This window comes from Ursus maritimus, unplaced genomic scaffold (assembly GCF_017311325.1).
Source record: "Ursus maritimus isolate PB19 unplaced genomic scaffold, ASM1731132v1 scaffold_30, whole genome shotgun sequence".
NCBI classification, from domain to species: Eukaryota; Metazoa; Chordata; class Mammalia; order Carnivora; family Ursidae; genus Ursus; species Ursus maritimus.
In genome coordinates this window covers 11,682,462-11,694,638 of record NW_024425564.1, presented here as the reverse complement: position 1 = coordinate 11,694,638, position 12,177 = coordinate 11,682,462, and the positions used below count along the sequence as shown (strand labels likewise).

The window sequence follows — 12,177 nt, the reverse complement described above, 5'->3', positions numbered from 1 at the left end:
AAGAGGGGCAGAGGGCGTCTGAGACACAGAGGTGGTTCTAAGACAAACAGCTGGGAGGCCGATGGAAACTGTATCTGTTGAGATGTTCAGCACAGCCCCAGACAAGAAATGCCATCTGTTATGGTAGCTGAACAAACAAGCTTTGTTGGTTCCTGGTCATTCATTCATCAGTCTTGGCACCCAGTATTTACTGAGCACCTACTGTGTGCCCGGCCCTGTGCTTGTGCTGAGTGTAGGGAGATAAGTACGACCCAGTGCCGGCCGCTGCTTTCAGGAATCGCTCAATCAGTTGTGCAATAGTCCCCTGAAGAGTTAGGATAAAACCTGCCCGGTGCCGTGATGGAAGTGCCTTCAAGGAATCAAGGGAGAAGGGGAAACGAGCCCTGCACGGGAGAGTAAAGAAGGACCCTCTGGAAGACATGAAACTAAGGGTCTTGAAGAATACCTAGGAGCTGGCAAAGGCAGGGTGTGCGAGGGCAGGCTGGGCAGAGGGGCAAGGGGAGCCCGGGCGTGGAGGTGAGAAGCTGCAGGTAGTTTGCAGTCGCCAGAACCTCGGTGACAGGCAGTGGGCATCGCGAGATGAGGCTGGAGAGGAACTCAAGGGCCTGTCTCAGGGGCTTGATATCTTTCACTGGGGTGATTAGGGCAGATTTGGGTGGTTAAGCAGAGAAGTGACATGGTCAGATTTTAGCTGAACTGCTCTGCCTGATGTGTGGACAGTGGATGGCGGGCAGAATTTCTTTCCGTGAGATCTCTTGGGATTAGACTGAATGCCCAGCCCAGGTCCTGGAAGTGCACAGGATGGCCCTTGGAATAATCAGCCTGGCCAGGGCTTGACGAATGCCGCCGTGAGCTGGGCAGCGTTCCGTGTGCCTATGTGCTCTACCGGGAGAAACTGCTTCACCCTCCTGACTACCCTGTGATCAGGGTGTTCTTATCATCCCCATTGCTAAAAGATCTTTTATTTATTTATTTGAGAGAGAAAGAGAGCACAAGACGGGGGAGGGTCAGAGGGAGAAACAGACTCCATACTGAGTGGGGAGCCTGATAAGGGCTCGATCCTGGGCCTCCGGGATCATGACCCGAGCCAAAGGCAGATGCTTAACTGACCAAGCCACTCAGGTGTCCTCTTATCATCCCCATTTTGACCACCAGGAAATGGTGCAGAGAGGTTAAGTTATGAAGCCCTGTCCCAGAGCTAGTAAGCAGCACACCGGCGTTCCTGTGCAGGCTGCCCTGCTCCGACCAGCCTGCAAGCGCTCTCCCTCCGGCTCCTTGGGGTCTGCTGCTGTCAGGAAGGCCCTCATAGAAGCATGCTTCGGTTTTGGCATCCTGCTTCAAGTTTATGAAATCTTCCACGGAGAGATGACCTCACTTAAGCCTTGCAACAATAACTTCTGTGAGGTAGGTAGTGTTATTCATAGCTAAGAAAACTGACCAAGGAAATCGAGTGATTTGTCAAAGGTCAGAAGTTAGGTGGCAGAGCGCCGACTCAGACTTGCGTCTTCCAAGCCAGGAGTCCAGGGTCAGGTCTCATGCTCATTTGTCAGGCAAGGCTTTGGCCAGCCTCATGTTGTGTGGTTGTGTGGTTCAAAGGTCAGAACACTTTCCATTCCTACTGCTTTCTGTCCAGGAAAATCCTTTTCTGATCCGAGGGAGGGAGTCATAGAGAAATGTGTTGTTGGCATCGACTTCCTATGGTTGGGCAATGGCTTCCGCCATCCGGACAAGGTGACGTCAGTGGTCTGGATTTCTGCCAGTGTTCTCCTGCCCAGGAAACAGACTTCCGGCCAGGGCTCCCAGCTGTCTCTGGCTTCCTGGAGCAGCAGACTTCTCAATTTGCAGTGAGAGACTGAAGATCAGATCTCAGGGAAGGTTTCACTATGGGAAAGGAGGTAAAAATGGGGAAGAGGAGTTCAGAAGACACTGTCTAGGGATGCATGGAGCCCCCCCCCCCCCGCCCCGAGGTCTGGGGTTTCTCTTCCAGCATGAGGGCAGGATCCAATGATCAGACTGGGAGGTTTAAGACTGTGACTAAGAGGGGCACCTGGGTGGCTCAAAGGCTCAAAGTGTCTGCCTTTGGCTCAGGTCATGATCCCAGGGTCCTGGGGTCGAGTTTGACATCAGGCTCCCTGCTTAGCGGGGAGCGTGCTTCTCCCTCTGCTTGCCATTGCCCCTGCTTGTGTTCTCTCTCTCTCTCTCTGACAAATAAATAAATAAAATCTAAAAAAAAAAAAAAAAAAAAAAAAGGCTGTGACTAAGAGACTTAAGCAAGTTGAGGGTGGAGGGGAAGAAAGGCAAAGCAAAGCTAAGGAGATCTGGAAAAAATTACACATAGAGATACAAACACGGGAGGTCAAACATAGGCCAAGAATGGAATGTCGATCCCAATCCTCATGCCCTTTTCTGTGGATACTAAGTCTTAACGAATCAGTAATGCAAGAATATAAGCAGCCCTCATTCCTTTTGTTTAAATTCTGTAAGTATAACACTTATAAAAAGTCTGAAAAATAGATACATGAATTAAAGTAGAAAGTTAAAGTGTCCCTCCACCATCCCGAGCCTCACTTTCCAAACCTGTTCATAAATGATGTTACACACTTTAGCCATTCCTTCAGCTAGTATTGATCTCATTTAATCCTCACAACAACCTTATGAGGTAAGAACTACTACTATGCCTTTATTATTATTTTTATTATTAATTCATTTATTTATTTTTAGAGAGAGAGGATGCACGCACGTAATTGGGACGGGAAGGGCAGAGGGAGAGAGAGAATCCCAAGTAGACTTCCCACCCAGTGCGGAGCCCCATGTGGGGCTCGATCTCACAACCCTGGGATTATGGCCTGAGCTGAAATCAAGTGTTGGGTGCTTAACCGACTGAGCCACTCGGGTGCCCTGCCTTTGTTACTATCTTTAATTGTAGTAAAATACACATGACATAAAAGCAACCGTATTCGGGAGTCCTGGTGGCCAGTGGAGGTGAGTGGCCATCATGGCCCTTTGCCCGCCTGACCCACTGGTACATGGGGCTCCCACTTTACGAGCCGGTGCTGTGCCACTGCAAGTCGTGGTGCATTCACAGGGACAAATACTGGTCCTTTGCTTGTTTGACAAGAATCCAGTCTGACAAATACGAGAATGAAAAGGATTTGGGAAAGGCTGCCCAGCTGTGAGGGAGGCAGCGGAAGAATGCTGGCACGGTCGGCCTCCACCACCATGATCTTCCCTAACCCTCCTGTGGGCACCACCTCTGAGAGACAGGAGCGCTGCAAGGCTCCTCATGACGCATAGACGACTGGCATCCCTCTGAGAAAGCAACATGTGGTGAGTTCTTTGCTGAGAGAGCGGCGGGAGAGGTGGGGGGAAAGCTGGGCGCGAGGGGCTAAGCAGCTGCTGGACGCCTGCCTGGTGGTCCTAAGACTGAAGCTTTGCCCCTTGCCAAAAAGAAGGTTACGTGTTTTTTCTCGTTGTATATTCTTGCCTTTTTTATTGTAGAGTAATTGACCATATTTATTCATTTCTGGTTTATTTCTGGGCTCTCTATTCTGTTCCATGACCTGAGTCTGTGCCTGCACCGTGCGATTTGGACTACTAAGCTTTGTAGCCTAGCTCGAAATGTGCGATTGTAATGCCTCCAGCTTTGTCTCCTTTCTCATAATTGCTTTCACTTGTGCTTTGTTTCTTTTTATTGCCAAATACTATTCTATTGTGGGGATATATATTCATCAGTTGGTGAACTTTGGGTTGTTTCTACATTTTGGCTCTCATGAATAACGCTGGCATGAGCATTCACGTACAAGAATGTCTGTGGATATATGTTTTTGTTTCTCATGGGTGACTTCTACCTAGGAGTGGAATTCCTAGGTCATATTGGTACCTCTGTTTAACCTTTTGAGGAACTTCCAGATTATTTCTAAATTGACTGCACGGTTTGACATTCCCACTAGCAGTGTATGAAGTTTCCCATTTCTCCAATCTGTCTTTTTGATTCTAGCCATTTTAGTGGACATGAAGTGATATCTCATTATAGTTTATATTTGCATTTACCTGATGACTAATGATGTTGAGCATCTTTATATGTGGTTTTTGGCCATGTGTATATCTTTGGAGAAATGTTTATTCAGATCCTTTGCCCATTTTTTGAGTTGTAAGAGTTCTTTTTTTTTAAGATTTTATTTTATTTTAATTTTTTTTAGGATTTTATTTATCTATTTGTCAGAGAGAGAGACAGCACGAACAGAGGGCGGGGCAGAGGGAGAAGCAAAGCAGGCTCCGCACTGAGCAAACTGCCTGATGTGGGGCTCCATCCTAGGACCCTGGGGATCACGACCTGAGCTGAAGGCAGATGCTTGACCAACTGAGCCACCCAGGCGCCCCAGAGTTGTAAGGTTCTTTATGTAGTGTAGATATAAGCCACTTATCAGATATATGATTTATAAGCATTTTATATCATTTTGTGGGTCATCTTTTCATTTTCTTGATTAGAGTCCTTTGAAGCACAAAAGTTCAAATGTTGATAAAGTCCAATTTATCTATTTTTTTTTCTTTTGTTACTTGTGCACTTGGTGTCGTATCCACGAAGCTATTATCTAATTCATGGTCACAAAGATTTATGCCTATGTTTTCTTCTAAGAGTTTAATAGTTTCAGCTCTTACATTTAGGTCTTTGATCCATTTTGACTTAATTTTCATATATGGCGTGAGGTGGGGATCCAACTTCATTCTTTTGCATGTAGATATCTAGTTGTCCCAGCATTAGAATGCCTTTTTTACACATGAATATGTTGTAAACTCTATGAAAAAAAAAAGGAGAGTGCCTAGTTTTGCTCACCTTTGTCTCCTCAGGATTCATTTGGCCCCTGACATGTAAGATGCTCAATGAAAACAGGTGGAGTGAATGAATATGCGAGTGACTGAGACTTAGAGACGTTATATAACTTGCATGGGTCAGTCAGTTGGAGAGTGGCCATTCCTGATTCAAATCCAAGGTTTCCCATTCATTTCTAATAAAGAATTTTTGTGCTTCCAAGTTTCCAAAACTGTCTCAGGTTACCAAAAGCTCTTTATCACAAGAAACCAGATTTCCTCAAAGTTTCGTTTGATGCCCCTCTCTGTATCATTCCGATAATTCCATTGTTTGTGAATAGCCACGTGTCTCAAGACTAGTGGGCCTCCTGTTCCTTCCACTTCTGACCCCCTCCTCTCTCCACCCTTCCCAGCCACAGAGACAAAGACTGCACTTCCTTCTTCGGTGGTTTTATAGTTGGAAAGCTCTTCTAGATACCTGACCACAACCTTCTGCTGCACAATTTTACCATAAATCCCCATGAGTGTCAGGAGTAACCATTTATTATGGGACCCGGTTTGGTGTGGGAGGCATTCTGGCTGCGCAGAAAGCTTTATGAGCTCTGCACTGTGTGAAGTATAGTTTTGGTCAAGCCCTCTGCCCTTGCTCTGGTCCTGACGTGGTACTCGCTTTGTGGACCATCGTTTCTGATTCAGGGTATAGCTTGCCATCTCAGAGGAGAGTGAAGCCAGGTGGCATAAACCCCAGTTCTAAAACATTTTGATGGACTCACCTCTTTTGGGATGAGGACAAGGGAGAGCCTGGAAGAGAAAAAGCTTTGCTCCTCAAAGTTTCCCCAGTTAAAACCAAGACTGGTGAGAGAGTTGGGCTGAATTACCAGCCCCCACCCTGACAGTGTTGCATTTGGGCTCCCCCTGTTGGACCCTTTGGAAAATAATTATGTGAACGACAGGAAAAATTAACACAAGGGTGGTGGACAAAAGGAAGAATATTTATGGAGAGCTTGCTATATATTAAGCATTTTATTTAGGCATCTCATTTCATTCTTAAAGTAATCCCTCAGGTAGGTTTTATCAATCCTCTTTTGCAGAGTTGGAAGCTGAAGCTTGCCCAAGTTACCCGAGGATTTGAACCCAGAGCTTTGACCCCCTGAAGTCCATACCCTTTCCAGTACTCTGAGCCAAGAAAGCCAGCAGGCAAAAATGGCACATGAGGGCTCTTTCCCCCCTTCATTCCCACTGAATCTATTGAGCATTTTGTTGAGACATTTCGGGGCCCCAAGAATGCTCTGGAGATCCCCTTGAACAGTGGTGTGCTTTAGCCAGCTCAGACCAACTGGTGAGAGCGATTGTTAAATTGTTACAAGCTGGTTGTTAAACCATTGTTAGTTGGGAAAAGGTCATGGTGGGAGGGAGTATTTACATCATGGAAACTGGTAATCTTTACAAATCAGGGATTCTAGCCCCCAAACCACTCATGCTGGTTTATCAGCACACCATTGCAACTGAACTCTGCTCTGAGGTCACAAATGCCCTAACAGAGCATTGACTTTGAGGCCTTGAGTGAGAACCAACCATGACAGGGCCTGCCCCCAGTGGTCACAAACCTTCAACTGCAGGCTGAGGAAGGATAGACATATCAGTTGGAAAAATGAGGACGTGTATACGCGTGTGGGAGAGAGAAAAGAGACTGTAGAATATTGGTTATTCACATGTAAACAAAATACCAACGTTTTTAGTCATGGGGATTTGGGGGGAGGGGTGGTGGCTTGTCATTCAGAGTTCTTTTCCTTCAGAGCAATGGAAAAGGAGATCCAATTCTTGTGGGAACTACAAAAGTCCCCTGGATCGAGGGTGGGGGTCTCTGCACAACACAGAAGAGGGGAGATCTCATTTGTGAAAGGAAAGGCAAATTTGCACCTCGAGGTCTTGAGGTGGGAGGCAGTTTGTTGACCACATTCCTGACTCTGAGACTACAGTTGGGATCCTTTTACCTGCCAGGTGTGGTGACCTTCCTCCATCAAGGCTGCCAGGTTACCCAGGGCTACAGGAGTCTGTGAAGAGCAAAACAACTTGAAGCATCAGGAGAACAAATCCGCAGAGCCAACTCTGGGTGCTTTGGGGTCGTCTCCGTTTGAGGACTGGAGTCGGGGGCCTTCCTGGGCTGGTCTAGATGCTGCAGAGAAAGAGTCACTTCCCGGAATAAACGAAGAGGAACATCCTAGGGGTGCCGTTGGAGGAAGCATCTCCATGGGGAGGGGAAGGGACTTCCCAGCCCGGCTGTGTCCCAGAAATTTCCCTGTCCCTTCATGCTTGCGAGCAACCACAGTTGAAGCCATCAGCACCACAGGGGCTCAGAATAAGTAAATAATACTTCCCGAAAGGTCTAGATAAGAAAATGAAATCAAAGAATTGAGCAGCAGGCAACCAGGTAATCTGATTCACAAGACGCCGCTGATGTATCCCCCCCCCCCCCCCCACTGCAGGAATTGCTCCTCCTTGGCTCCTCGCTTGCTGCCTCCATCTCAAAGAAGCTCCCTGCGTCTAAGTGGAGGATAGACCCCTGCACATTCCCACCCACGTCCGCTTAAGGCTCCCATTCTGAGTTCCAGGTCCCTGCCTGAGTTCCCACGTCACTTATGCCTGCCTGATGTCCGAACGTGCATGTCCAAGAGAGCCTGCCTGCACGTGACCCTAGCCTCCAGGGCACCGCAGGACAGCCAGCCTCCAGGTAACCCCCTACAGTGAGGGGTGGAGTGGGGAGTTGTCCTTTGTTCCAGGCGTTGAGACTCTCTTGAGGTTCAACCTAGGGCTAGAGATTGTGATCAAAGAGTCACGCAGATTGGATGGGCTAGAGCTATGACACCGCAGTGACTTTCAGGACTAATTAGCCCTCTTGACGGGGCACGCTTGCCCCGCCAGCAGAGCTCCCGGGCTGGGCGGGCCTGGGCGGACCTCCCCGGCAAGGCGGATACCCGAAGGTGTGTGCAGTGGGAGGGAGGCTTGACCTCGGAGGCCGCCGGGTTCTGTGAGGGGAGATTAGCGCCCCGTGGCACAGATAACACCATCAGCCAACGGCGGCTGGCGCCACACCTCCTCCCAGCCTTGAGAGAGCCGGCTCCCACTGCTCGTTCTCATCCATTCTCCAGCAACGGCTAAGTGTCTCTTGGGTGCCAGGTGCTACAAGACACTGGATATAGCAGCGAGCAGGACAGTCACCCTGCCCCCACGGAGGTCACAGGACGACGGGGTGAAAGACACCGAACAAATAAAGGGTGATGAGCGCCAGGAAGGAGAAGTGGAGGGTGTAGCGAGGTTCCGAATGAGCCGGAGGCACCAGAAGGGCAGGGCCCGTGCCTGACTCGTGGACTAGGGCCAGTGCCCGGCATGGAGTAGGGGTGGACACGTTTGGTGGAGAGCATGAGGAGTCTAGCTGAATAAAGGGTGTGCGTGTGTGTGCGCGCGCGCACGTGTGTTGTGTCGTTAACCCTGCTTTGGTTCAGCTTGGTAAGCAGCTTGTATGAAACTGCTGATGCTCCGTGTAAGGGATGATGGGTGAGAGTGATGATAATGAGACGTGCACCATTAGAGGCAGCTTACTAACAGAACAAGCCCGGACACGGATTCCTTCCCGCCTGAGCCTGAACTCTGAATCTACCACATTCTAGCTTCGAGAACCTGAGCAAGCTGCCCACGTGTCCTGCGCCTGTTTCTTTAAATGTTATCTCTCAGCATTGTAAGCATAGGAGACAACGTATACAAACTGGAATGTTATGGAATACTGTAACATTCATACTATGACGTATCGTAACTGTGTCTATCATAAGTAGTTTAGTATTCTATAGAGTATAAGTATAGCTTCTAACTGTTAATATCACGCACAGCTACAATACTTGGTAGTTACTGTTATTATTCAGGTACACCAAGCTTATATCCAAAAGGATATAGTTAAAAGATACAAACACAATAAATCTGGATTTGATAGGCAAGAGTAGAATAATAAAGCAAGGAGGAAGGGAGGAGAGGGTGTGTACGCAGTGCTAGATAATATCTATGTAAGAGAGAGGATGAGCCCTTGGAAAGTGAATCAGAAGCTTTTCCTTTTGGGGAGGGGCCGATATGCTTGGTGTGAGGGCAGCTTTTACCAACCTTCCTTCCCCCAAGACAATCTCATTCCAGGGAGTTCAGAATTTTTTAACCTCCAAAACCCATTTGTAGAAAGTTCTGGATGAGGGCTACTGAAATGAAAGGGAGATTGATGTGTATTCACCCCGTGGCCGTGTTTGCAGAAAGGGTGGCAGACCCTTTTGACCCTCACAAGAGGCACCAGAGATCTTTGCATGTCTCCAAATTAGATGATACATAAATACTTATCCAGATTTCTGGACCTTTCTCAATTACATTTATGTCGAGAGGCTGCTGTTTCCTGTTTATAGTCTCTTACCACGAAATAACCGCTGTTCCTACTTTCACTTAAGTTTTGTATCTTGCTCTGTGAGAAACTTTTGAGCTGCCTGAAAATATTTCCTGAAATTGTGTCTCAAGTCTCTTTTCGAATATCTGCATTTATTGAGGATTAATAAAGCTAAGCTGCCATCAAGATCAAAATGCCTGTCTTTACCCCAATTTACAATTCCTAAAAGCCATTATTTTCTCAGAACTCTTCACATTTTCATTACTTCAATTACCAGTGTTAACAACTGGCTTTCTTTCCGGGCAATTTTCACAAAAAAATAAAGTTACAAGAAATTTTCCCCCATAGGTCTCTGCCTACCGGATATCTGCTGAGGAACAAACCCTAAGCTGCTTCCTGAGGCTGGGTGGTCGGCTCTCCCCACCCAACCAGAGCCAGCCGGGCAGGACGGTTCTTGCTGAGCCTCAGGAGGGTCTTCACAGACAACTGAAGCAACGCGAATGTCAAATTTACAGATGTCCTGAGTATCCACAGCGAGACACAAACAAGTAGTGAAGCCACGTACCCCATCGCTGCTTCATCGTTCCACTGCAATAATTCCAGATACGATTAGTTGTGGCTACAGAGTTAAGCCCCGTTGTTAATTATTTTTTGGTATTTTTTGGAGCCAAAGTCATGGGCATAGAATTCAAATGTTGTTCCTTTACTGCGGTCAGACTGATCTCACATGACGCAGTTTGCTTCTCTGACTCGTGTGTCCATTCTTCTCCCTTTTCTGTCATTATTATTAGGCCATTATTGAATTTCCAAGGCATGACCCTTGTTAGGAAATGATGGAAACAACGCAGTTGCTCTATAATCACCAATTACGTTGTGACTTCTTACAAATAAGCGTACTCAACTTTCAGCGTTACTCATTCATTGTAAAATGGTAAGTGGTCCAACATGTTTAGAGATGTGGTTCATGCTTTGCTTGCTCTGCTTCCTGAAAAAGGATCCAGAATAGCGATGGCCAGATCAGGCACTGTGAGGGCAGCAGTGGCTCGTCAGGGGTCACATCACACACAAAGCCCTGACTGGAGAGGCATGGCATCTTCTGGATCTTTTGCAAAGCTGACAGATTTCTGTAGATAGACACGTTAGATGGAGGAAGCTTTGTTGACTGTGCTGTGGAGGTCTTTGGCCTCCAGTGACCTTAGACCTCCCACAGGTGTAGGCAAATCTGCTACATATTATATGAAACTTCAGTTGTTCTGTCTAACTGCCAGGTGTTTAAAATAGGAAATAGGTAAGAGATACATATCTGAGACGAGGGAGTGGAGTTGCCTTTGACAGGAGGTTGAGGGCATTACCTATTAGGTTGTCGAGGGTATTAAATGGGATGGTGTATGAAAAGGACTTAGCCCAGCACCTGGCAGGTAGTAGGACTCAATATATGTGAAATTATTATTATTATTATTATTAATTGCCTCACAGCTTCAGCCCCCTTGGCTTCATGTCCAGCAACACTTGCCAGCTTGTTCATTTCTTGCCCTTCCTTGGGTTCTTTTGTTTATCTAAAGTTCTTCTGTCTCCTGAAGTAGTCCTAGCTCGCATCTATGGTTGAAGAGCTAAGAGCAGTGAGGGACCTCAGGGGTACGTGTAGTCATAGATGGGGTAATGGCTAATTCCCGGGTCTTCTGATGTAAGAGTATTCAGGCCCTCGAGACACGGTTTTTACCTTTTCCGGGATGGGATCCTGTATTACATAGTTTCTGGTTATTCCAGTCTGTGGGGTTGCTGGTGGTGGTATCGGTGGAGTACCCCAACCACCTCCCTCTCTAAATCAGGCCGCGGTGTGATCAGGGGTATCAGCTCACTTCACACAATCAGAACTTGTTCGTCTGGGGCGTCCTGAATGATGCCAAAACCTGTGCTCCAGATGGGCGAGAGTGTGAACGAGAACCACCTCAGGAGAGCCTCCTGCCTGGAGCCCCGTGCCGAACTGTATGGAGGGGGTGGGGGGCTGAGAGGGAATAAGAGAGGTGACCTTGCCATGTAGACTGTTCCTCTGAGAGTAAAGAGCCCGCTGGAGGGAGCTGTTCCGACTCTAGTGCTGGGCTCTCCAGTGGTCTCAGTTAGAACAGCAACATTGCTCAGGCTCAGGCCGGTGGGAAAACAGCCGGAATTCAGGAGCCTCCGGTTTTCTTTTTCAGATTCCCCCAAATGTCTCATTTTTAAAAAAAAAAATGAGTTCATGCTTTTGTGAATCAGGATTGAAATAAAGGCCATACATTGTTATATTGGCTGATATTTTAATGTTTTTTTAAATGCATAAGTTCTCTCACCCGTTCTACTTTTCCCTTTGTAACGTATTTGTTGAAGAAACTGTGTTGTTGTTGTTGTTGTTTGATTTTTGGCCTGTAGGATTTCCCTCAGTCTGTGTTTGGCTGCTTTTGCAGGACTCCTCAGAGAATGTTGTGAGCTTCCAACAGAAGGTGCATAATCTCAGCTTGTCTCTCTTTTGGTTATGTTGTTAGGTATCACTAATCTGTGATTTTCCTGGGGTTGTAAAATGGTGGCATTGGAATCCCACCACTCTGTTCTTCACTTACCAGCCGGACTACTTCTGCAAGAGAAAGTCCCTCATCACCCATGTGATCAGATATGGTTCCTATAGAAAAGGCAGCATAAATGTTGATTTCTTTTTATGACCAGTTTTCAAATTATTGAGTTGACCACCTACAACTCTGCAAATGTGACCAATTAAAAAAATCATTGATGAAGTCATGGGTTTAAATATATTTGATGTATTTCAGTTTATTGCAGCCCATTGCAATTATTATTCTTATGAATGCTTTAATTGTCCCATCTTTGGCAAGTGGGAGTCTCCTCACCTCCCTTTGATATAGTCCTAAGATACTTTGATAGCTTCTTGAGTTTTTTGTTATGATGAGATATCCAAGCACATCTTG

The 12,177-nt window shown here is 46.9% G+C and overlaps 1 long non-coding RNA gene across 1 annotated transcript; it reads left to right on the top strand.

The window, feature by feature from the left end:
• Positions 1–1,683: 1,683 nt before the first annotated feature.
• LOC103665007 lies at positions 1,684–11,503 on the top strand. Its single transcript, XR_569204.2, has 4 exons — positions 1,684–1,895; positions 3,119–3,327; positions 7,296–7,540; positions 9,572–11,503. It is a non-coding gene; the product is annotated as an uncharacterized LOC103665007 (long non-coding RNA).
• Positions 11,504–12,177: the final 674 nt, after the last annotated feature.